Source organism: Rhinatrema bivittatum, chromosome 4 (assembly GCF_901001135.1).
Source record: "Rhinatrema bivittatum chromosome 4, aRhiBiv1.1, whole genome shotgun sequence".
NCBI classification, from domain to species: Eukaryota; Metazoa; Chordata; class Amphibia; order Gymnophiona; family Rhinatrematidae; genus Rhinatrema; species Rhinatrema bivittatum.
Window position 1 is genome coordinate 136,650,758 of NC_042618.1, and position 27,901 is coordinate 136,678,658.

General features: G+C 43.1%; 1 protein-coding gene across 9 annotated transcripts in view; it reads right to left on the bottom strand.

Annotated features, from left to right (window-relative positions):
• FUT8 (fucosyltransferase 8) overlaps window positions 1-27,901 on the bottom strand; it is a 543,593-nt gene that overhangs the window by 90,411 nt on the left and 425,281 nt on the right. The window lies entirely within an intron of this gene.

A 27,901-nucleotide genomic window follows, 5' to 3' on the forward strand; every position in this document is an offset into this window, starting at 1 on the left:
TTTCTGAATCGCGCAGGAATACCTAATAGGGCCATCAACATGCATTTGCATGTTGCGAGCGCTATTAGGATCGGGGGGGTTGGACGCGCATCTTCGACGCCTTACTGAATAAGGGGTAATGCTAGCGCGTCGAAAACACGCGTCCAATCGCGGGTTAACAGTGTGCTCCGCCGGGAGAGCGGGCGAGCGCACTGTACTGTATCGGCCTGACAGTAGGGACAACTCCCCCCAGGAATTCAATCCTCTCTCCCATAATCTCAGATTATGTCCCCCAGATCCTGAAATCTCCCTTCCTTCCTATCTTTCACAGATCCTGAAATACCACCTTCCAACTCCTAATCCCAGATCCTCCATTTTTTGATCACTCTTTCCTATTTCTCCGTCCTCTTCCCCCATCCCCAGTCCTTTCTCATGCTCTATCAATTCCCAGTTCTCTCTCTCTTTTCTCCATCCCTTGTACTTGTCCTCATCTTTTTTTCTCCTCTTCCCATATCTGAGATCTCATCCCTCTGCTAATACTTGAGATCTCTTTCACTCATGCAATAAGAACATCATAAATTCTAAGGACACATGCAAAATTGGAAACATTTTTATAATGAAATTTAAAAGATGGAAATATTTGTCAATGTGCTTAGAATTCTTTAACTTCTGCACAGGAGACTGTGGGGCTATGTTTCAGATCTATGCCCTGCTGACTGGCCTTCTTTTCGAGGGGGCGGTATCATGGAGGGGGGTAGGCGAAAGCACCAACAGTGCCAAGGGGTGGCAAAATCCTCATCACTAATCATGGCCTTTAAAAAAAAAAAAAAGTCTTATGATTTTACCATAGTTACAAAGCCCATTTGGTTGCAGATATATTGAATATCTCTACTTCACTGTGTTTTGGACATACTGGGCACATATTGAAGGACACTTTAATGGTGGGGGTGGAGGGAAATAGAACCAAAAGGTTACTAAGAGCCAAGAGTAACAGATTAGTATGAGAAAAAAAAAGTGTGAAACTTGCTGGGCAGAGTGGATGGGCCGTTTGGTCTTCTTCTGCCATCATTTCTATGTTTCTATGAAAGCCATTTCAATGGGCAAGGAGAATTTATTATTTTTCTGATAATTTCCTTTTCTTTAATGAAGATAGGTTAATTCATGACCAGTGGGTTATGTACCTCTACCTTGCTCTATAGTGGCTACATTTGGAAGGGGACGGGGTGTATTATGCTTTGTTTTCTACGCTCCACTAGGTTCTGTCAAAGGGCGATGTGTTGTGTTCTGCAGAGCCATCCTATAAGACCTTGGGATCACAAGGGATAACATGCCCTTGTCGATGCATGGGCTAAGGGATTGGAGAAGAAGGTAAAGGGAGGGAGGGAATGGGATGGGGGGATGAAGGGTTATTGGGGAAGAAATGTTGAGATATGTTATATTGGTTTATGGAACAGTTGTATCCTATTGGAAAATTAATAAACACATTATAAAAAAAAAAAAAAAGAAACACCATCTTCAAAGTAAGTACCTCAAGGAGAGGCTATGCGGTGGTTAAAAGGTGGGACCTGCCAGAAAATCCAGAACCACATTAAGACTCCACAAGAGCACTGGCAACCACAAGGGAGGACGAAGATGCTTCATCCCGTTCAAGAACCAGGCTACATCTAGATGGACCAACAAGGGTTCTCCATCCATCTGACCTCAGAAACAGGCAAGAGCCACTACCTGTACCTTCAAGGAATTAAGGCCCAAGCCCTCAATCAAGCCATCCTGCAAAAAAAAAAAAAAAAAAAAGAGCGGGATCTTAACCGAATGAGGATGAACACCTTGTTCCTCACACCAAGCTTCAAACACTCACCAAACCCGAACGAACACAGGCTAAAGAAGTGGAGGTCGTTTGCGCTCGAAGCAAGGTGGAAATCACAGCAGTGAAATACCCATGCTCAGCAACCAAGCCCTCTCAAGGGCCTTATCTTAAGACAAAACGGAGTTGGATCTTTTTGAAGAATAGGCCCCTGGTGCCTGGTATCAGAGAGGAGTCCAGCCCCTGATGGACTGGTATCAGAGAGAGGAGTCCATCAGGAGCCTCCGCAGATCTGAATATCATGCCCTCCTAGGCCAATTTGGTGCCATCAGATGCACCATCCCCATGTGTCTCTCGATCCTCCAAATCATTCTGCCCAACAATGGCCACGATGGAAAGGCCTATAGAAACTTGCCTTCCAGCCACTCTGCACAAGGGCATCAATGCCCAAAGAAATCAGATCTCACCTGCGACTGAAGAAGCGAGAAACTTTCCTCTGTGTGATTTCGCCAGCAAGTCAGGAAATGGGAGGCCCCAGCGACCCACTATGAGCTGGAATGCTTCGTTTGACAATTCCCATTCTCCTGGATCCAGACTCTGTCTGCTGAGAAAGTCAGCTCTTACATTATCTTTTCCTGAAATGTGTGATGCTGAGATCTCCTGAAGATGTACTTTCGCCCATTCATGAGTTGGGCTATTTCCTGTGACACTTGCTGGCTTTTGGTTCCTCCCTGGCGGTTGATATAAGCCATCATTGTCACATTGTCAGACATTATTTGGACTGCTTGACCCTGGAAGCAGTTGACGAATTACACGCATGCCAACCGAACGGCACGAGCTTCCAGCTGACTGATGCTCCAGAGAGATTCTTCTGTACTCCAGTGCCCCTGCACAGTCAACTCCTGACAGTGAGCCCCTACAACCCAAGAGGCTTGCATCTGTCATGAGTACTAGCCATTCTGGTGTTCATAAGGGAATGTCCTTTTTTACATGATCCGCTTGCAACCACCACTGTAGTTGGATGCTGTTCCACTGGGAACTGAAACTGTATCAAGTAGTCCTAAGACTGTGAACTCCAACATGCAAGCAGTGTGCGCTGAAGAGGACGCATATGCGCCCTTGCCCACGGAACCACCTCTAGGGTGGCTGCCATCAACCCGAGCACCTGTAATAAGACCATACCGTTGTGCATATTGTTTCTGTCAATAGTTGACTTGCGCCATCAGTTTCTGAATGCGGATCTCCAGCAGGAGCACCCTGCCTTGCTTCATGTCAAAATAAACACCACGATACTCCAGTGTCTGGGATGGCAGTAGATTGTTCTTGGCCAAGTTCACCACTCAACCTAGTTCCTGTAGCAAGATCAGCTTGTGTGAGGCTTGAAGACTCTTTTCCATGTTCTTGGCCCGAATTAGCCAATCGTCTAAGTACGAGTGGACCAGAATGCCATCATTTCTCAACATTGCTACTACCACCACCATGACCTTGGTGAAGGTTCTGGGTGCGGTGGCCAAACTGAAGGGTAGCGCTCAAAACTGATGTCACCCCAAAACAGCGTAACGCAGAAACCATTGATGCTCCAGTCGGATGGGAATATGCAGATACGCCTCTGACAAATCCAGAGATGTAAGAAACTCCCCAACTGTACTGCCATTATCACCGAGCGTAAGGTTTCCATGTGGAAACGAGTTACTGGCAAATGAAGGTTGATTCCCTTGAGATCTAGGATGGGGCAAAAGGAACCCTCCTCCTTGGGTACAATGAAATAAATAGAATATCTGCCCATATTTTCTTGTGACATGGGCACTGGGATCATGGCCGGCAGGCGCAGGAACTTTGACAATGTACACTCTACTGCCTGTCTCTTCTGCAGAGAGCTGCAGGAGACAGCATGACAATGTCCTGAGGAATGCTGAGAAACTCCAGAGAATAGCCGTCTCTTATCACCTCCCAAACCCACTGGTCTGATGTGAACTTGACCCACCTCCAATAAAAAGAGAGACAGGTGACCCCCTAGCTCCTGTTCTTGGGGGTTGGTCGGCACACATTCATTGAGGGGGATCTGTAGGCACCGCAGCTCAAGCACGCACTGTGTCTGGGCTGCCTGGGACAAAAGGACTGAGACCTACTCAGAGGTTGAGCCCTCTTACAAGCCGTTCCTCTGTAAGGTTGAAAACATTTGAAACCCCTAGCATGATCTCTCTCGCTGAATGAGCGTGGTATCTGCTTTTTATCCTCTGGTAACTGAGGAATCTGGGACTCACCCCACTTATTGGCCATTTTTTCCAACTCACTCCCAAACAAGAATGATCCTTTAAAGGGCAATTTTGTAAGATTAGACTTTGAAATTGTATTAGCCGACCAATTCCACAGCCATAGCTGACTCCTGGCTGCTATCACCGAAGCCACCCCTCTGACAGAAGTGCAGACCAGGTCGTAGCCCACATCCACCAAAAAGGTGGCTGCCAGTTCCATCACTGCCCTGGAATTCAAACCAGAGTCATTGACTTCCTGAGAGAGAAGCAAGCAAGTGTGAGCCAACAGGGAGCAGCAATAGGCTATCTGAAAATTCATTGCTACTGCCTCAAAGGCCTGCTTAAGGATAGCCTCAATTCTCCTATCCTGCACATCCTTTAATATCGCTCCCCCTTCTAAAGGGACAGTCATTACCTTGTGATGGCACACACCTGCACATCTACTTTTGAAATGCGCAAATGCTCTCTCGCCACTGGATCCAAGGGGTACAGCGCATCCAAGGTTCGTCCCCCTTTAAAATTAGCTTTCAGGGTATCCCATTCAAAATCAATCAATTTTCGAATAGCATCCATAATGAGGAAGAAACATGTTGCTTTATGCAAAGAAATTAAATAGGATTTTTCTTTGGCTTAGACATGGAATCAGCACCCTGCATTCCCATTATCTTCAGTGTCTGGGAGATCAGAGCCAGCAATTCATCTCTATAAAAGAAACGTAATATTGTCCTAGTAGGCTCCAACCCCGAGGGAATTTCCCCCTCCTCCAGGGAGTATCCCAAGAAAAGGCAGAAGGATCCATACCAAAACCAGGGGGCATCAGTCCTGCACCCACTGAGTTGCCTTCCCTTGCTGACATAACAATTAGGGGAGCCCCAAAACCAGGAGAAACCTCTGACTGGTCCCCAACCAGTCCCATTCCCATATCATGCTAGGAAGGGCTGGGCTCAGCAAAATCAGTTGGAGACAACTCTCCCTGTGTCTCCAAGCAGTGCTGATACAAGTTACAGGGGATGCCAGGCTGAGATGCCCAAATATGGGCATCTCAGCCTGGCAGCAGAAAGGGTAAGGCGCTTAGGCTTCTTTGTTACTGGCGCCATGGATAAACACCCACTAGCAGTATGCTCCCAAAGGTGTCTGACAACTATGCGCCCAACTGCACGTCCGTAAAACCAAACCTGTACAGGGTTCCCAAAAAACAAGCTCTGTCCAAAAAGCACACACTATGGATACCCAAATTGTAGGCGCCCAATAGTCGGTCCAGGTAGGTGACTACTTGAGCGTACACGCAGGCGCACAGGCTCGAACCATCAGACACTGTTTCGCGGCAGACTTGCGCATAGAAAAGCATGTAAACGCCGCCATGGCCTATCATGCGGTGTTTGAGCAAAGCCTGAGAGCAGGGCCTAGCCAAGAGGTTGCTCAACCCGCCAAGCTGCCACGACTCCCTAAGTTCCCCTGGAGACAGGAACGGATATCAGATTGGCACACTAAGGCTTGGAGACCAGAAGGGAAATGGAATCCCTAAACTTATCTCCCCTTCTCTCTCTCTTATTTTTGTTTTATATATTTAGTCTGTACCTGAGCTCAGCCCATCCCGGCCGAGTTCAGCGTTGGTCTCCGGCTGCAGGGGAAGAAGGCAAATGCCTCACTACTGCGCTCGGCTTCCTGCACCCGCTAGCCTCTCAGCTGTTTCTCTCTCTAAAGCTAAGTCCACGTTGGAAAACCAGCTACCGGACTGAGGCACTCTACTGAGGGAGGGATCCGCAGCTATCACCGCAGGAAAACTCGAATGAGGGAGGGATCATAAGGTATCACCACAGGAGAGTGGAGTAAATTAATTTCCTTCTTCTTTTCTTCTTCTAAAAATTTTTTTTAAGCAATTCCCAGTAGGGAGATGCACATCCACCATGTGCTGGAGATGGAGAATACTGGCAGGCTGATGTCAGTGCAGGGGTATTTATACGCGACATTAGCTTTGCTCAGTCTCCATCTGCTAGTAGAGGTGCATAACCCACTGGTCATGGAGTAACCTGTCTGAATGCTAAGATAAATGCTGTTTATATGCAGAAATGGACCTCTATGCAGGTAAAAGCATGCGTAGATATCAACAACATATGTGCTTTTATCTGCATATTTCTGTAGGTGTTCTCAGGGCAGGATTAGGTTGGGGGAGGCATCAACACATGTAGTTTTAAATATTCAAAACTACATACATTTCCCCCCAACCAAAAAATATTCCCAGATAAAAAGCAGGTGCAAATTTGTGCTGGTACTTTGGAAGGTGCAATAATGAATGGGAGAATTATTGTGGCAAATCCTATGGTTAAAAGCTAGCTGCAGTGTTTTTCAGATTGCAGGTAATTTGACTGTTGCCTCCACTGTGATGATCCTAGCCTGTTTCAGTGCTAATTTGATTGGACTGAAGGAGCTGACATAGAAATATGAAGTCACATGAAATGTCATCTATTTTTTATATACAGGGACAATTCAGAAGCCCCATGTTGCACTTTGAGGTGGACCCTTGTCCTGGAGCAGTAGAGAACAGCTCCCTAGTAGGGACCAGGAAGCACCTGCCCCCAGGGGGCGGAGCACAGGAGGAGACAGAGGCTAGGATGAGCTTCACCACTGGAAGCCCGCGGTCCCCCCAGGTGGCGCCCGTAGGGACCCAGGCTGCTTGGACTTAGGTGGGCCTCGCAGGGTCTCCCGGAGAGGTAGCTGAGAAGCGTGCCCACGGACAGCATGGGAGCGCGGTCGGACTCGAGGCTGTAGGTTTGGTGGAGCAAGGAAGACCAGAACAGCAAAGGCGATGACAAGACAAGGGACAGAGCCAGAATCAGGAGACGTGGTCAATGGCAGCCGAGGTCAGAATCCGAGGATCAGTCTGAGAAGTAGTCAATGAGGCAGGGGTCAGGTTCCGGAGGTCAGACGAGGTCACAAGGCAGGCAGAGGTCAGGATCCAGGCAGCAGACACAATGGTCAAGGAGCAGGCCGAGGTCAGTACCAGAGAGACAGTCCGAGGGTACTACCTGGGGAGACAGGACAGACAGATGCTGGAACAGAAGGATGCTGGACAGGGCTGGAACAGTAGGACGCTGGAACAAGGCTGGAACAAGACTATGAACGCGGTGGCAAACTAGTACACATGCAGTGCCGACCCGATTGCCAAGGCAAGGAAGTGCAGGCAGGAACTTCCTTATATTGTACATTCAATCAGTGCGTGCTGCGGAGCTAGGACCCGCCCCTGGCCGTACAAGAGGCCGGGCGGTCCGCGCACGTAGGGGCATGGCCAATGCCACTGGAGACACTGAACTCCGGCATGAGGCCTGGTGCGCAGTGGAAGGCCCAGTGACTGCTGCCGCGGGTCGTGAGGCCTGGAGGAGCTCGCGGCTGCCGCTGGGGAGGCCAACCCGTGACCTGCAGAGGAGCTAGCGAGGTGAGCAGGCCTGTGCTCAGACGGGATGCGTAACACCCCATACAGGATCTGCAAGCATATTTTCAAAGAGAAATTTCCCCCAAGCTTTTCTTTGAAAATTCAAAGGTTGGCTGCATGTATCCATGGACTTTGCACTTGCTTTGCAGCAGGGACAAAATCCACGACTCACCCCATGCAAAAGCATTTCAAAATAAAATCCTCATGTGTTATTGGTCAGATCTGCCCACATCCCACCCGTTTTCATAATTGCGTTTGCGTATTTGTGCAATATGAGGATAAAAGAAAGATACCCCGTCAAAATTCAAATGCCTCCCTTCCCTCCAACATATCCTGAAAATTTAGGTGGTAATTTTCAAAAAATGTACATGTGTAAAAATGGGTTTCACACATGTTAATACACTTTACTCATGTAAGGGGCTTTTGAAAATTGCTACGCATGTTTCATTTACAAATGTAACTCCTTTGAACATTACCTCCACAGTGTAAATCAGATGGGAAAAAAAGTTAATAGGTGACATAACTGCACAAGCATTTTTGTGGAATAACTAGACTTTCCCTGTAGAAATACCCATCGTGATCCTTGTAGATCCGACATGCCCTGAAATTTTGGTGTGACTTGGATGCAAAACCAAAAAGTTAGGAGATAACAATTACACTCGTGAATTCATGGAACAGGGGATTGAAAAAAAAAAGAGCAATGTCATTATGCTAAAGGTTTTTGTACATAAATAGCAGTATATTTTAGTTTGCTCCTGCTAAATTATCTTGTGGTTTTTAAATCTAGAGGAAAATTTAGAAGATAAAAGTAATAAGCCAATGAATATCAATAATGCATTACATTACCTTAGTGAGATGCATTTATTAAATAAACAATGAAATCGACGCAGCATTCAAGCAGATAAAGAAAAATATACGAGCTGCTCCAGATTATTTACAAATCCGCAGTAAAACACACTGACATGCAAAACTGAAAATTAGACATGGATGTATCACTATAATTAAAAAAACATTTATCTTTATTGTTGTCACTTTATCATACTGTAAACAGCTTGACAAAAAAAATCTAAGTAATTCATTTTTAATCTTATTCAAGATAGGAAATAAATTACCTACCCCAAAATAATTACTTTTACAAAAATGTTGACAGGTACTAACTAATGGAAGATTGGGTTCCAACTCCAGGAAGCAACAGGCAAAGAAAGAAACAGGGACACAATTCAACAAGTAGTAGCTTCCTTTTTTAGTGTTCAAGGGAAGAATGCTAAAAAGCTACATTTAACTTATATCAAATAGTGATGATGATTCCCAAGAAAAAGACAAGGGCTAGAGGCCATGAAGGTGGCAACTAAGGGATTACTCAAAGCAGCATAAAAGTACTTTTAAAATATTTCCCGTTTCCAACATCCCATGCATATGCTACCTATTAATTATATGAAGAAATAAATCTAGAATTAATTGGCAACTTAAATGTGTTTTATACTCTGCCTTCCCCAGCTTCTTATCCTCATTCTTTGATCCTCTCTCTCAACCAAGCTTCTTCCATCCCCTCCAGCTTCCCTACCCAGTTCTTTTAGCCACCCGACTCATCCCACCAGCTTCTTCTCCATGTTCTCCATTATTTTTCTCTCTCCAGCTTCTACCTGCATTCATATGGGTCTGAGTGCTCAGGTTCCATCCCCTCAGCTGGGTCTGGGCATTTGAGCTTCGGGGCCTCACTTCTCCATGCAGAGTCAAGAAAATTCAAATTCCAGTGTAACCTCAGTAACAGCCACACAAGCACCTTTCACTGCCAGAAACTATTTGAATAAACACCTGGGAACTTTTGATTTTCTGTCACCCTGAGACTGTCGTGACTTAGTGGAGAAGAAGTGGAGAGGAGCAGGGAACACACAAATCTTCTCCTCTCTCACAAAACCCTTCTACCCTCCTTCTTACTCCCTTCTTCTACTTCCTCATTCCCCCTTCCCTCTCAGTCACTCACCCCCTTCCTCCCACTCACCCTTTCGCTCTCAACACTCACCCCTCCCTGCCATTGACTCCATAGTTTCCCTCTCAGTCACTCAACCCATCCCTCCCACTCACTAGCATGCAGGGTCTCTTCTCACTGGGGAGGGATGGGAACCTCTCCAGCATAACACCACAGAGCGCTGCTGAGCAGGGCCAGTGCTAGTTTTTTTGCTGCCCTGTGCGAAAAATTATCATGCTGATCCTCTTATTATTATCAGGGCTAGTAGGGACCTTAAGTAAACTTAAGTAAATCTTACAGCTTTGGCCTAGGTCTCTCCCCAACAAGATTTTACATGAAAAAGAACACTCAAAGTACAATCTTTTGAAGTAAAACTATCACAACCTATAACAGGTGTTCTCCAAGGACAGCAGTCCTAACACATGGGTGATATCATCAGATGAGGCCAAATGTGGAAAATTATGTCAAAATTTCTTTGACTAGGCACACTGAGCATGCTCAGCATGCCCTATATACCATGCATCTACGTGGGGTCCCTCTTCAGTCTCGTAACAGAGAATTACGATGAAAAAATAAAAAATACGAGAAACCTAACTCCACAGGGTGGAGGGCAGATTTTGTGAGGACTAACATCTTGCTATCCTTGGAGAACATCTGTTTCAGGTAAGCAACTCTGCTTTCTCCAAGGACAAGCAAGTTGGTAGTCCTCAAACATGGGTGAATTCCTAGCTACAGGCTGCTCTCCAACAAAAAAGGGAACCATCAGACAACTAACCATGTGCCAATGGGCACAATAACTCCGGTGCTGTTGATAACAGAGGGGGAAACTGCCTGAACCCAAACTATGGGCCCTAGGTTGGGAGAGTTAGGTTCTACAGTTCGAATAGGTTTCTAAGGATGGATTGGCTGAACCGACTGTCGCGTCAGCCATCCCTATCCAGACGGTAATGTGATGTGACTGTGTGGAGAGAACTCCACATCACAGCTTTGCAGAACTCCTCCACGGGAACTGCTCGCAAATTGGCCACAAGTGCTGCCATGGTTCTGACATAATGAGCCTTGACATGACCCCCAAGATGCAGACCCACCTGGGCATAACAGAAGGAGATGCAATCTCCTAGCCAAATGGATATTGTCTATTCTTTTCAAAAGAAACAAAAAGTTGGGTGGACTGTCTATGGGCTTCTGTCTGCGCCAGACAGAAGACTAAGGCTCGCTTTCAGTCCAAACTGTGCAGTGCTCATTCGCCTTGGTGCAAATGGGACCTGGGAAAGAATATTGGCAGGACGATTGACAGGATAAAATGGAAATTCATCACCATCTTAAGCAGGAACATAGGATGAATACGCAAGACTACCCTGTCATGAAAGAATTTTGTATAAAGTGGATAAGTCACTAAGATCTGGAGCTCGCTGACCCTGCGCGCTGAGGTGATCGCCATCAAAAGTATGACCTTCCAGGTCAGGTACTTCAGGTCACAGATGCGCAAAGGCTCAAAAGGAGCTTTCTTTTGCTGAGCACCAGGTTGAGATCCCAAGACATAGCGGGAGACCTCAAGGGAGGCCTTCAATTGAAGCAGACCCTGCATGAAACGTACAACTATAGGCTGTACAGAGATGGGCATACCATCTACACTATGGTGAAATTTGCAAATTGTACTAAGATGAACTCTGGTAGAGTTGGTTTTTAAGTCAGCCTCAAAAGGTGTAGAAGGTAATCAAGCAGCTTTTGTGGGGGGCAGGAGAACGGATCTATGGCCTTCTGCTCACATCCACATGGAAAACCTTTTCCTCCTCTGTCCGTAGGACCTTCTAGTGGAAGGCTTTCTAGAAGGCACCAGAACCCAAGACACATCTTCCAAAAGATCGAGCGGTTGCAGAATTAACCTCTCAACATTCAGGCTGTGAACAACAGGGCCTGGAGACTGGGATGACGCACCCCTAGCTCGGCCATTGAGAGGCTATGAGAATCATTGTCCCTCTGTCCTTGCGAAGCTTCAAGAGAGTCTTCGCCACTAAGGGTCAGAGGATACGCATACAGAATACCTGTGCCCCAATGGCAGGCAAGGGCATCTGAAGATGGTTTGCCGTCTGTCCTGTGCAAGCAGCAGAACTGAGGCGCCTTCCTGTTGCAGGGGGACATTAACAAATCTACATCCAGGCTCCCCCAGAGGCGGAATATCTGATTCACTACCTCCTGGTCCAGGGACCATTCATGGGGCCTCAAGGCTCAACTCAGCCTGTCTGCTTCACCGTCTCGGCAGATCTGGACTGCTTCCTGACATAGGAGCTATGATCAAATGCCTCCCTGCATGTTGACAGACCTACTTGGTTCTCAGTCTGCATCAGAATAACTTTGTTGGACAGCCAATCTCAGAAAGCCCATAACGCGAACCTGAACTTCCAGTGCTCCAGGAAGTTGATTTAACATGAACGTTCCTGAGCAGACCATAAGCCCTGGGTGCCAGCCCCTACCCTAAGACTTGTCAGCCCCAGCACCCAAAGTCTCAACCCAAGGGGAACATGGGCTGGTAAAGGTGACGCTCCAGTTGGGCCTCTGACTTGTACAACTCTGCCTGCCGACGGTGGGGACATGCAGGGCCCCACCCTATTGTTTGCACCAACTTCATCTCAGTCCAAGGGTCTACAACTTCAAGAAGACTGTTGTGTTGAAACAAAAGTCAGGTTTTTTGCAAGGAGTACTCCATTCTTGATCAATATCAACCACAGCAATGAAACTCTCCTTCTCTTGAGTTTCGACACTGTCCATAAGAACATAAGAAATTGCCATGCTGGGTCAGACCAAGGGCCCATCAAGCCCAGCATCCTGTTTCCAACAGAGGCCAACCCAGGCCCCAAGAACCTGGCAATTACCCAAACACTTAGAAGATCCCATGCCACTGATGCAATTAATAGCAGTGGCTATTCCCTAAGTGAATTTGATTAATAGCCGTTAATAGACTTATCCTCCAAGAACTTATCCAAACCATTTAAGACTAATAGGAGAATTTTCTCCGATTAGTCTTAAATGTGCTACTTGTTAATTTCATGGAATGCCCCCTAGTCCTTCTATTATTTAAAAGTGTAAATAACCGATTCACATCTACTCGTTCAAGACCTCTCATGATCTTAAAGACCTCTATCATATCCCCCCCCTCAGCCGTCTCTTCTCCAAGCTGAACAGCCCTAACCTCTTCAGTCTTTCCTCATAGGGGTGCTGTTCCATCCCCTTTATCATTTTGGTTGCCCTTCTTTGTACCTTCTCCATCGCAACTATATCTTTTTTGAGATGCGGCGACCAGAATTGTACGCAGTATTCCAGGTGCGGTCTCACCATGGAGCGATATAGAGGCATTATGACATTTCTGTTTTATTAACCATTCCCTTCCTAATAATTCCTAACATTCTGTTTGCTTTTTTGACTACTGCAGCACACTGACCCGACGATTTTAAAGTATTATCCACTATGATGCCTAGATCTTTTTCCTGGGTGGTAGCTCCTAATATGGAACCTAACATCGTGTAACTAAAGCAATGGTTATTTTTCCCTATATGCAACACCTTGCACTTCTCCACATTAAATTTCATCTGCCATTTGGATGCCCAATCTTCCAGTCTTGCAAGGTCTTCCTGTAATGTATCACAATCCGCTTGTGATTTAACTACTCTGAATAATTTTGTATCATCTGCAAATTTGATAACCTCACTCATCGTATTCCTTTCCAGATCATTTATAAATATATTGAAAAGCACCAGTACAAGTACAGATCCCTGAGGCACTCCATTGTTTACCCTTTTCCACTGAGAAAATTGACCATTTAATCCTACTCTCTGTTTCCTGTCTTTTAACCAGTTTGTAATCCACGAAAGGACATCGCCTCCTATCCCATGACTTTTTACTTTTCTTAGAAGCCTCTCATGAGGGACTTTGTCAAACGCCTTCTGAAAATCCAAATACACTAAACCTACCAGTTCACCTTTATCCACGTTTATTAACCCCTTCAAAAAAATGAAGCAGATTTGTATGTTATTTTCATTAGATATATCCATTGTATTTGATAACATAAATCATACTACATTACTTTCTCATCTTGCTGAAGCTGAAATTGGAGGTACAGTGCTGTGTTGGTTCTGATTCTATCTCCATAATCACATCCAGCAGATTAGACTAAACAGTGAAATTTCTGTATGGTTTTCTGTCCATAGGCATCCCACAGAGATTGGCCCTGTCAGTGGCCCTATTTAATATTTATTTAACACCCTTCTACAGATTACTAGCTATATAAACTATAAGCAGACGATATCCAGTTTTAATTCCCACTATAGTCCTCCTGGTCCTTAAAATTTCAATTTAATTCCATCTGTCTACCATCAATCAAAACCTGGCTGCATCACAAAAGCTCTCTCTTAAAGTAAATATAACTGAGATCTTAATGTTATGCAGATTGCCCTTATCCAATCCACCATCCATATTCACATTTGACAGCCATAATATTCCAATATCCCAATCGTTTTGAACATAGAAGTCATCCTTAATCCTTCTCTACCAAAGAAGTTGCATTTTAAATCAGTGGTAAGAGCCTCTTTTGCAAAACTGCGATTACTATGTCACCTTATGCCATTGCTAAAGCTATCAGAATTTCAGACTGTTTTGCAATCATTATTACTAACAGGATTAGACTACTGCAGTTCTCTATACACTGGACTCCCTGATAATATACTTCAACCATTACAGATTATTCAAAATGCGGCAGCTCGACTATTATCAGGTTCAAACATTTGTGATCATATGACACCAGTATTGTGGTCACTTTACTGGCTGTCTATTTGTTATTGATTATATAGTACAAACTGGCTGTTATAATTCATAATCTATTAAATAATACTTCTGCCCCTGGATTAATGCAACTATTAAAATATACACCCCTGTTAGGACCTTACAATCCGCGAATCAAGGCCTGCTAGAAATCCCATCCATAAAGCTGGTATATATGTCTGAAACACGGGAAACGGCTTTTTCTTCTGCTTGGCCTAACTTTGTAACTCCCTCCCTGCCTCTGTCCAAAATATATAGGATACTAAAATGTTGAAGAAGGCTTTAAAAACTACTTAAACAGGCATTTGAGTCATAGAAATAATAACAGTTACCTGACTGTTCATTGCTTATCAGCACTATAGTTGTATTTTGCTCTGTTTAGTGTGTCAGAATCTTAATTGTTTAATATTCTATGTATTTCAATATTATGTATGTAAAATTGTACCTCGCTTCAAACTCTTGGAGAGTGTGGGTAAGAAGTATTTTAAATAAATAAATAAATATGCTGCCAATAGATGTAATCTGTACCCTCTTCATATTATGTTGAGGACCAACGAGTCTGAAATTGCACTGGGACAACTGTTTACGTAAAACCTTAGACTGCCTTTGACTGGAAGATACTGAGATTCAGTCAAAACCCTGTACCTGATTTTAATCAGGGTGCTGGCTGTGTCTTAAAGGCCCTTTCTTGCTTTGGACAAGGGCAGGGAGCTTATTGTGTACTGAACTAAGAGATAACGCCTCTTTGGTTAGAAAAAAGTCTGTCTCGGTCTCCTCTTCAGGTACCATCTTGGCAGAAAAGGGTAGGTCTACAGTGGCTGTAGAGAGTTCTGAAATGTTCTCTGGTCTGTGTCACCACTTCCTTGGCCCTGACTCTGAAGAGGTATGGTCATGTCAGTGAGTCTTTCCTGGACTTCAGGTTGGAGGACTGAGGAACGAAGCCAGGTGAGTTTGAGAGTATCAATCCCCATGCAGAGAGTCTCGATGTAGTTTTGAAAACATTAAAGGTTAACCTTATCCATTAGTGACTGCAGGTTGCCACATGGCATCTTGTATATATGTTTCAGCAGGTCTCACATATAATGGTGTAATGAAAAACGGAGGTATCAAAATATTGGCATCCACAATATAGACAAAGCTCACACAAAAAGTGCCAAAAATGAATATATTTACATATAAAAATAGATATTTATTTATTCCAGCAAAAGTTTTAAATAGAGGGATTAATCATAAACAACCTATGTTAAAACTACTCAACTTCTAACCAATCTCTATGTCCAATCCCAGGAATCTAGTTTTGACGACTGTATGCCATCTTCTTCAGGGGAAACCCCATCCTTAAAACCCTATATCCTAAAATAAATAAATATCTACTCACATATAATGGCCCATTACCTGCTATTAATTAAGTTGACTTAGAAAATAGCCACTGCTATTACTAGTAACAGTAGCATGGAATAGACTTAGTTTTTGGGTACTTGCCAGGTTCTTATGGCCTGGATTGGCCACTGTTGGAAACAGGATGCTGGGCTTGATGGACCCTTGGTCTGACCCAGTATGGCATGTTCTTATGTCCTTATGGTAAGAAGCAATGAGAGCACTGAATATCACTCCCTGGAAACATTTCTTCCCAAGAGACTCCAAAGTTCTTCACGGACTGGAACTGCTGCAATCTCCTGGAGGATGTCCCTTATTTTGTTTCTGGTTTCATCCTCCTTCAGCAAGGGAAATGGAATGGCCTCTGCTATTCACTGTAACAATTTGACAAAGAAGAAGTCCTCCAGCGAGGACTTCCTTTTTTTATGGAGGAAGAAAGGGGTCGGAAGGGAGACCTATTAATGCCTTTTCTTCACAGACATCACCATATCTGTAGCTGTATCCCCAGGACTACTCTATATCCAAAGTCACCTGAAACACCTGAGGACAGGATCCAGATGCTGCCCTTTCTGCAGACGTACTCAGAGAAGGGAACACTTGTCTGTTGGGGCCTGGAACCCGAAGAACTCCTGTGCATTGGTATAGTTTCCTCCTGATGGACTGGAGATCACCACTAGTGCAGCCGATACTGAAATTGATTCACCTCCGGGAACCACTGCTGGTACTGGGCTGTTGGGCAGATGTAGGGACGCTAGGAACAGTTTGACACTGCACTCAAAGTACTGATGCTTCATAATACCTTGACCAAGGCTTGCTGGATTTTCCTATCCTGCTTCACCTAAAGATTGTTGATGTCAACACAAGTTGGGAAGCAGCAAGAGAGGCCACATCTATTTTTGAAAGCCAGAGGTGTATTGATGGCAGACACTTGTAAACCTGGAAACTGTTGCTCTCCTCTCCCTGGAAATGCTTTGGGGGATTAACAGCCATAGCTAGAATGTTCCTTCTCTTGGTACTTTGCATTTAAATCTTAACAAGCATTTAGCAGCAATTTAAAAATGGGCACAAGACAACAGATTGAAATTAAACCCTAACACATCAGAGATGCTGAGGGTGGAGAAACCACCAGACAATGCTTTTGCCACAAATAAAAATAGGCAACATGATAACAAAGTAAGCCACACATTTGTAATCAGGGAGTTATATGTACTCCAGCCTGTTGTTGGAGACCCACATCTTATCCCAAACTAAGGGGGTCTTTTTTTTTATCCCTATCGCACGCAAAAAGTCTCTTTTCGCATGTGATAGCTAGATAGGGGCAGAGTCGGGGTGGCGTCAGGACTGGAAGGAGGAGGAGTCAGGGTGGCATCGGGGTGGACGCGGCGGGAACTTCGTTGGCAGCGATAAGGTAAGACCCGTTATCGCCGCCAGTAGCGCGCCCAATAGCGCCGTAGGAAAATCCAGGTCTAAGATATATACCTGGTGCAGGTTATTTACACTACTGTGTTATCTAGGATAGATTATTGTAATGAGCTAATAAATGGCTTGTCAAAAACAAGTACTTGTAAATTACAATCTGTACAAAACTCTGTGGCTAGGCTATCTAATCAAAAGGGGTCAGTTCATATCTCCTAGGGTTTAAAAGGGATACACTGGCTTCAAACTGTTTATAGATGCCAGTTTAAAGTTTTGGTGCGGGCTTAAACATTTTTAAATGGAAATGGCCCCAGTTACCTTATAACCAGCAAGTCAGACATGTGCATAGAACAAACCTGCAGAAGAGGGACTTTTACAAACTCCCACTTTGAAGAAAATTATGCAAGACCCACGCTTGTGCTTTTTCAGGTTATACTCACAGGCTGTGGAACCAGCTGCCAAAACAGCATGCCTGGCAAAGTCTTATTTTCAATTTAGAAGATTAGTTAAATTCTGGCTATTTATACAGGCATTTACAGACTGCTAAGTTTTATTATTTGGGATCCAATGTGTCTTGTGCTGTGACAGGCTATATTAGGTAGCTGTTTTCATTGCTGATTAGCTGATTTTGTTATACTGTACATATTATGCTGCAATCTGTTTTTAATTGTGGTGTTCTCTTATACCATATTAGCTCTCAAAAGCTAGTCAAGAAATGTATTAAATTAGTAACTTTTATTTCTATGTTGTCTTATACAGTCATGGTATTTATTGCTCTATCTTAATATCTTTATTGTTGGGCTGGGGTTTTTAGGCTTCAGTAATTTGTAATTTTTGTTTTTTTATTGTTAAGTTATTGTAATTCTATGTGAGATGACTATTTTCATTATGCTGATTATTGTACTATGCCCTCAGGTGTTGGAAAGACATAAAATAAGTTTGGCAAATAATAAATTGTATACTCCTTTAGGAAGCATTATTTGCATTTGAAAAAAACAGACAAATTATAGCTAAATAAGGGCTGTAACAAATTTCCCTATGAGAATGTTTTCCTCTTCAGTACATGTTCTAAGTTAGTAAAATGTGTATACAGATAAATGGTAGCAAATGGTGAGTTAAACTACTATATTTGCAATAGCTGAATAAATTTCCTGTCTTCTGAAACAGATTTAAGCTTGAATTGTTTAATTCCACCTGCAGGCTTTTCATGTCAAATGCATAACAGCAGCAATGATAATTCACGGTAGTGGTGCCATAGGAAATATCCCAAGTTGCTTTGCACTTGTCAGAGTAAAGACAAATGTGGTTAATTTATTGCTAACTAAAGGATTCATGTTAAAAAGCTTATTAGAATTCTAGCCATTTCCCCTAATTCTAGGGGCAGGCTAATTAGTCTTTTAAATACACATATATTGAAAATATACAAAAACAGAAAATAGTCAATAACATTTATTAAAATGAACAAAAAGTCACTTAACTCGTGCAACATTTCTTAATGTTTTTAAAAATAGATTGCCATCTAGATTATTTGAGTCATGATGGGCTTTTGAAATATATTTTAGTATCACTGGTAATCTAATTTAATTAAAGGTGCCTGACAGGGAGCATTCCATTCATTAGCATTATGATAAATAAAGCCTGTTAAACTGTATCTGTAGGGAGGGGAAAGAGAAGTTCTGTATGTAGAGCCATTATTCCATGCCACTAACTGTAGCTTGCTGTGATAATATATATCCTTCAATCCAGTTCATGGACTAAAGATGAAGGTAGTGCAGAATACAGACTATATAATCAATATAGAAGAAAGATCTGGGGTTGGGTGGGGGTGTTGATCCCAGTATTTCCTCCTTTCTTTTTCTTCCAGGTCACTCAGAACCAGTGCTAGTATTCTGCTGTCATGAGCCATTCTTCGTCCAGGGTATTTTCCCAATATTTTTATAGACCAGAGGAGGGAAACTACTGCCTCTGGGCTACTTCTTGCCGGTGAGAGATTCCATGGAGCCAAGCTGGGTTCTGGCTCGCTGAAGCGATAATGTGTTATTTCTAGTTGGAACTGGCATTGCCAATGACACAACTTTCCCCAAGTTCTTTAGACCTTTGAGGAGGCTTCCTCCCACTCTTCAAAGTCTGAGGGAACTCCTCAGACCTCCAAGAGGGATTTTCATTGAGCTCCCATCCAGGCCCAGGCCCAGGCCCCCATGAGTCCTTCAAGCCTAAACGTTTGCTCACTCTTAAAAAATAATTTCCTTCGAACTGTTCATAGTCTGGTCATTACAGCAATGGTCCTCAGGTTGAAAGCCATGCACCAGAGCTCCTTCTGTAACTTTGTATCATGGACTCTAAATCCAAATTACAGGTTATCTCTCTTATTGATGACCACAATTCCCTTCCCGCCAGGGGTTGTGAGTGCTACCTTTGCAACATCCCAATCAATATAGGGTGTGGAGATTTGATTCTGTAATTGAACAAGGCACCTTCTGCAGAATGCTGCCACTGAACTACTGGGCCAGCCCTCAGACACAGCATCTGTCTATAAATATTTTTAATAAGAATAAGGTCTGGATATAATGAACTGGATGCAAGTCTCCTGTCAGTCACAGATATGGAACTAGTACTATAATCTCCTTCTGCTCTAGTTTAAATACAGAAAAGGGCAAAGAATATGCAACCATGTGATATACCGTAAAACAAGCCTGAGAATATCAACAGCTTATATTCTCCTTGTTCATGATATCAAACAATTCATTAGTATCTGATTTAGTCATGACAAAAGAAAATACAGGCTTTTTACAACCTATAGCCACTGTCATGAGAGTCTAAAAATATGATTTCAATATATAAGTTGATCAAACGATTTGAGGATCATATTGGTCATATAGGTGGCAAACAAAATACTGATTTTAATAGTCAAACTGTAACAGACACTGTAAAATAATCTTTGAGGGCACTTTGTAGAACCTTTACTGGATAATTTAAGCACAGTATGAACTCCAAATGTTTGCTTGAAAGTGTAAAACTAGTAACCCAAAGCTCAGAGAAAGCAGCATGCTGACTGAGTCTCAGTAAATACTTGCGCACTGGAAGTCTATGCTTCAAACATAGGTTATATTCAGTTGAAACAGTAAACACGAATAGTCAATACAGTATGAGTACAGTATCAGTTTGACATTGCCTTTTAGTTTTTAACTTTCCACAAGTCCTGTGTCTCAAGTGTGTTATGATATCCCATGTCTATATCTTAGCTGACTTATTAGCCTATAAAACAAACTCAAAATGTGGGTACCAGCTAATGATAGCAGAGATGAATTCTGATGCAGATACATAGCACCTACAAATGCAAACAATTCAAAGGCAGCAGATATTGGTACGTAATTTGTGGGTAATTTTCTAGCACTCATAGAGGGTATATCCTTTATTGTACATGCTGCAGCTTGCCTACAGAGTCCTTTAGAATTTACAATATGTTATGGTATATATATATTCAAACTTGTTTCAATGCAAAATTAAAGTGTGTTACATTTCTACTCCTCTCCCCAGAAATCAACTGGTTAGATGCCAGAAGATTGGTGTTTCCTGGGTACCATTCTGAAAGTCCATGGAGACCTAGGTGGCCATATCTTTGTGCAACCTCACTCTGGGTTTGTTAGTTCCTTAGATTATTATAAAGCCTAGTGTTAAGACATGGGCCGGGTGGGGGGAAGAGGAGGGATTAGCATGGGGAATTTGTATATTTATCTACCCAAGATGGTAGAGAAACAATCAGGAAGGTAACAAAAACTAACTTGAAAAAGGAGAGATATCCTACTTTTTGTCAAGTTTATACAGCTGGCAGCTGGGTTATATCCATTGTAGCATGGTCTATTATTAACTCGGTAGATTGAATGGGTCTTCTTAATATCCTGGTTGTTGTGTGTATATTCTTTGAATCTAATCCACCAAATGGATTTTCCCACCTAAATTACTGGAAAGCTGCCAAATTCTCTCAAGATTTTCAGTCCTTCTTTAAAATTGTTAAGAGTGTCTGAGTATCAAACTGAAATTTTCTTACCCGCTAGTTTCTTAAGCTTTAAAGAAGCCATCTTGTCAAGGACTGTGATCAAAGCAGAGTGCTAACTGGAAGCCAAATCTAGTGAGCAGTCCTACTCCAGAAGGGGATTAAGTAAAACTTCCTCAATAAAATTGTGGTTCCTCTACATTGCCTCTAAATAAAACCTTTGCATACTTGAGCTTATCCGCTGAGAGGCAACCAAGGGTCTTATGAAAACTCATCAGGAAATGATCTGACCAAATTAATGGTAAAACTTTAATACTAAAAATGATTTCTTTATATCCATATCTATCTCAGGAACCAGCAATAAATAAACAGTATGCCCTGACAGATGAGTAGGAAGAAATAATAATAGATCTAATATTTCATACTCAAATCTAGTGGTGATGGGAGATTTTAATCTCCATGTAGATGATCTTTCTTTTAATAAAGCACAGGATTTTATTTCATATTATTGGTAGAAAAACTGACCCAACTGACTAATGCACCAATGCATAAGGGTGGTCTTACCTTTGACTTGGGTCCTTTGTTCATTTAATGAAATTGGAGAGTGGGTAAACAAGGTTCTAATTCTAGCGGATACCTTGGCTTGATCTTTTTTTTTTTTTTTTTAAATTAAAATTTCTTAAGATTTGCAACATTTAAAGTCAGTCAATAGCCGATGAATAAATTTAATCTGAAATATACCTCATGGGGCAAAATTTACAAATCTTGATTTTTTGCCCCATTAAATGAACAAACCCCAATCTTTAGTGAGACAACACTGGGCCAGCTAATTCAGGATTTAAATCATGAATTAGAAAAGGCTTTAGAGTTAAGAGGGTAATTTTCAAACAGTCTGCATAGGGCTAAAGTCTCTGGGCATAGCACTACCACATTTGGTAATTGTGCTTAAATTGTCAGCTGTGCATGATTCTTCTAACAGATAACACTGGAAGAGGTGAGGCATCTGCTCTTTGCCACAAATGCATTTCATGATCTGCACCTGGGCAAGATAGCTCCACTTCTGGACATATGCTCTGCAACATCTGATATCTGTAAAGAGGCTGTTTAGGCATCTCCAAATTTCCTGTTGCTTTGATCTTGGTAGAAGATCTTCTGCTACTTATAGTTTCATTGTGTCAACTGCTGATGTTATTTCCAGTCATACTTTTCATAGAGCTATGCGCTCTCTGAAGATGAGCTAAGAAGTTATGTGGTAAAAATTAAAATATGTATTAGGTAGTCTGACCATTCTGCACAGCTACCCTATGTTCTTTTGATGTCCAGGAGTTGGATGCTGGCTAAGATGTAGAGGCTATCCAAATTAGTGGCTTAGATGGTATAATATTTTTACAACACTTGTAAAAGAATCGATTCATTTGCATTCAACATATGACAGACTACATAGCTTTCCTTCCTAGGTAGGAGGAAACATTTGTTATTGTTGCAAGCGTGGACCCTTGGGCTGAGGTGAAGTTAGCGCTACCTACGGGGAGGAGCCCTGCAGGTCCTCACCGTCAGGAGGCAGAGCTGGCTGGAGCAGAGGCCCAACAGGAGTTTCCCCAATACAAGCCTTCATTCCCCGCAGTTTGGGCTGAGGGCGAGGCAGGCAGCAAGCAGCAGAGACGAGAACAAACAGGTCAGGGTAGGCAGCAATCAAATGAGGTCAAAAGGAGGTCCGAGGTCAGCTGAGAATCCAAAACAAATATGAAGTCGGGGTCCAAGCCAAGGTCCAAAGCCGAAGAGTCAATCCGGAGGGAGGAAGGCAAGGTGGGACAGCAAGGGGAGAAGACAAACAAGGAATCACCAGACGAGGACACAGCACCTCTGAAGAAACAGGAACAGGAACCAGGAATCGAAGACAGGTCACAGAAATGAAGCAGGAGCAGGAACCAGGAACAGCGTGGCAATCAGCTACTCACAGGAGTTTTATCTATTGTCGAGGCGTCTGAAGTGGGGCAGAGCAAGCCTTAAATAGTAGCAGGCCTATGTTGTAATCTAGAGGTGCCGCAAGACATTGAACGCCCAGTACCTCGCTCATTTGGTAGACCTGGTCCTCTTCTGTGACTACTTCTTGGGGTCTAGGCACCTTTTGGGATGGCCATGAGAGGATTAATGGCTTGAGAAGGGAGACGTGGAACACATTGTGGACCCCCAGGAAGACGGGTAGCTGCAGCTGGTAGGTCACAGGACCCACCTGCCTTGAGATGGGGAAAGGCCCGATGTAGCAAGGGGCAAGCCTTAAGGAGGGTATTCTGAGGCGGACATGGTGGGTGCTTAACCACACCTTGACACCCAGTTTGAATTGCATTGACGGTGCACATCATCACCCTTTTGGCTCTCTGTGCAGCCTTCTGAAGCACGTCCTCAGTACGAATCCAGAGTTCTTGGAGCTCTTGTGTGGTTAGTTGTGCTGTGGGGAGGAGATGGGTAATGGAACTGGCAGTGGTGGGGAAGGCTGTTTCCCTTATACGATCTGAAATGAGGAAGCACCTGTAGCAGAGCAAATGTGGGAATTGTAGGAGAATTATGCCATCAGAAGGAAGGTCTCCCAATTGACCTTGCATTCGTTGGCATAAGCCCTTAGGAAGGTTTTCAAGGTTTGATTTGTTCGCTCCGCCTGGCCATTGGTTTGAGGGTGGTAGGCAGTAATAGGGTTAGGAAGTGCCAGTATCTGGCAGTAAACTGGGTCCCTCAACCCAAAACAATATGCTTGGGCAAGCTATGCAGGAGAAAAATGTGGGTGGTAAACAGTCGGGCCAGTTCAAGTGCTGAGGAATGGCCCGGGAGAGGAACAAAGTGAGCCATTTTTGAGAATCGATCAATCACGACCCAAATAGTGCTGCAGCTATTAAAGCATACATGTACGCATGATTTCACATGAAAGCGCGCATGTGTACGCAAATGCTGCCTTGCTCACATAAGTGGGGGGGGGGGGGGGGGGGGGATTTTACTAGACGCACACCGAAGCTAGAGCTCATTTTCCTAGTTCGTTCCCAGTTTGCCCAGTTAACCAATTGGCCTTCCTAACCCTATTACTTTGCCTTACCCTTTTAGGCCAAACCCCCTAAACCTCGCTAAGTAGCCTATATATTTTTTTAATTTTATTACTTACACGCCGTTCACAGCAGAAGTAAAGTTACATGGTAGGGCCCGGCGTGCGCTTGCGTGCGTAAATAGATATATGCAGAAATCATGCCTCAGACCCGGCCCGTCTATGCCCCACCCCAACCTCGCCCACACCCCACTCCTTTTTCTAGAAAATTTTTTTGTGCGCAAAACAGGAGATGCGTTGTTGTGGGTTTCTTAAAATCCGTGCGGCGCGCGCATGTCTATGAGATATGCGCGGATCTCCCAGTTTTGGTGCTCGCAAAGCTTTTAAAATCAGCCAGTAAGTGTGTGCCTGACAGTAAAGTGACTTGCCCAAGGTAACAAGGAGCAGCAATAGGATTTGAACATGGTTTCCCTGGTTCATAGCCACTCCTCAACCACTATTGGGGAATTTATATTGCTAAAATGCTTTGAAGTCATAGAAATTGCTTAAAAAATTGCCCTCTTTATATCAATTAAATTCAAGTACTGTCCAAAAATTATCACATATGGATGCAATACTCTTTCACTGCCCAATCAATTGTGATCAAAGTTAGAGTTAGTGTCTAAAAGAGCATTGTTCTCAGCAATCACATTGTGACAGTTATAGCTAAATCAGAACTGCTATAACCATATCAAAGAACATAAAAACTGTACATAAGAAATAATTTCCTCATATGTTATTCAGAAAGCAGCTGAAGAACTAAGTAGTGGTTTCAAACATCTTCACAGAGCACTGCCAATTTTTCAGAGAAACTGCATGACTTTAATCTTGCCTTTTCTAACAGTGATCAATAAAAATATAGGCACATCTATTAAGGGGTTGTTTTACTGTTAGAAAATAAACTGATACTTAGTAAAATATTTAATTTTCAATACTGAAAATCAGCTTTATTTCATTTATTTAAAAATTTTCTAACCTGCAATCATAGCAAATGTTTGAAGCTGGGTACAGGGATAAAACTTTCATAAATTAAAAAGAATAATAGTTCTAAACATGTAACTGACTTAGATAAATATCAAATATGCCTGTATATTCGTTAAGTCAGATTGTGACAGTTATTGCTAGCATTTCATTACTTTTCAAGATTTTACAATGCTTTGTTCCTGATACTACAATTTTCTAGCCTGAATTTATTACACAGTTAAAGCTTTATTTAACGTGCATGAAAAAATAAGTTTTCAGAGCATTTTTGAAAGTTTTGGGACAGGTCAATGATCGCAAACTATCTGGTAGAGAGTTCCAGTGAATACGGCCTGCTACGGAAAAAGCCCTCGCCTCTGTTGAGATCGAGATAGGCAAGTCCTGCTAATGGAACCACCAACAAATTTTTATTAGCAGAACGTAATGCACATGTAAGTTTATAAACACATAGCACTGTGTTAGCCCAAGTAGTAATATCTCCATACAATAAAGTATGAGTGAGAGTTGCAAGCTTTCACTGCACCCACCATTTGATTGGGAGCTTGTGTAATGAAGCAAGAAAAGGAGTAATGTGGTCATGCATGCGTGTGCTGTCAAGATCCTGATTGCAGCATTATGAAATAACTGTAAAGTTTGGGTGGTAGATGCTGGCAAACCGGTATATAAAGAATTACAACAGTCTAATCCACTGGTTAAGAACATAAGAACATAAGAAAATGCCATACTGGGTCAGACCAAGGGTCCATCAAGCCCAACATCCTGCTTCCAACAGTGGCCAATCCAGGCCAAAAGAACCTGGCAAGTACCCAAAAACTAAGTCTATTCCATGTTACCATTGCTAATGGCAGTGGCCATTCTCTAGGTGAACTTAATAGCAGGTAATAGACTTCTCCTCCAAGAACTTATCCAATCCTTCTCCTCCAAGAACTTATCTAATCCTTTTTTCTGTCGGGACACACCTGACAGATGGATCTCACATGCATGACACACTGACCCAAGATCGTCATGGGGCTAGATGTAAAAGTAAAGTTTGCATCCACCCCCTGACCCACAATAATCGATGTAAAGCAGAATTATGACATTCCCCATACAACTCACCCTACAAAAAAGATATTCTGGTTCTGGTGTCATCTCAGTAACAGCAACTCAAACTCCTACTTCCAGGCTCAATAGCCCTACTTGTGAAAAGACAGCAGTTTACCACCAATGCATGTCCTCTTGAGAAAACACAACAAATAAGACTGATACAAACACTTACATGGTAGTAAAATATCTCATCTCGGTAACAGACACAGAACCGACCTAACATACTCCCAGGATCTGTATTAATGCACATAAACTAATCCACACACAGTTACACCTGTATGATGGAATACACTCAAACAGGAGCAACCCTATCTATGAAAAGGCAACACTGCAAATATTAAATCAGGCCCTAAAAACAAATACACCTCTTATTAGGAAAACAGAACTAGGAAGCAGCTATAGATCCCCACACAGAAATAATTGTAAAACTATACTAATAAGCAGAATAAATGATTCAAAACAGCTATGAACAGAATAACATCCAACAATTAAAAACTCATAAACACTATTAAACATTCTCCAAACACCAATAAAATATTTCAAAAAAGCAGACATCACATAATATTAAATAATTAAAATGGCAGTCAATCAAGAAAAATAAACTTAAAAAGCCACCTTTACTTACCCCCTCCAGCAGCTCTCCTACTCCCCTTCCATGCAGACCATGGCACACACTAGAAGCAGCAGTAGAAGCTAAGCTCTATACTCATGGTCCTCTTCCTTAGTGCCCATGTCTCTCACACACACACACACACCATACCAGTCATATCCCCATGACCAGTTTCTGTCTGTCACACACCAATCATCTCCCAAACAGTCTTTGACACACACACACCAGTCACCTTCCTGAACAGTTGCTCTCATGCCATACACACACACAGGCTTCCCATTCCCATGTTCTACTTACATATATGGGCTTCTCACTCTCATAATCACTTTCTCTGTCTCACACACACACACACACACACACACACACACACAGACACTCACCAGTCTCTCACTCCCATGCTTGTTCTCTCCACATGCACAGGCTTCTCATTCCCATAATCACTTTCTTTCTCTCACACACACACAAACACACACCAGTCACCTGACCTCTCTCATACATACACACACACACAGGCTTCCCACTCCCATGTTCTCTTTCAGATATACAGGCTTCTCACTCCCATGCTGTGTCTCATACACACCCAGGTTTTTCATTCCCATGCTCACTCTTCACATGCACAGGCTTCTCATTCCTTGAATCACATTTTCTCTCACATTCACACACACTAGTCTCTTTCTCTCACACACACCGTCACCTTACCAACCAGTCTCTCTCTCTCATGCATGCACACACACACACAGGCTTCTTACTCCCATGCTTTCTTTCACACCCCCCCCAACCCCACAACAACAGGCTTCTTACTCCCATGCTTTCTCACATACCCAGATTTCTCACTCCCATGCTTTCTTTCACCCACCCCCCCACCCCACAACATCAGGCTTCTTACTCCCATGCTTTCTCACATACCCAGATTTCTCACTTCCATGCTTTTTCTCTCTCTCACACACACACACACATCAGTCATCTCCCTGACTAATGTCTCACACTCTCACATACACATCAATCTCCCTGAGCAGTCACTTTCACTGTCTCTCACATATACACACACATCAGCTCTCTGACCAGTTTCTCTCAATCACACACAGGCAGGCTGGCTGGCTGCTTCTCTCTCTTTC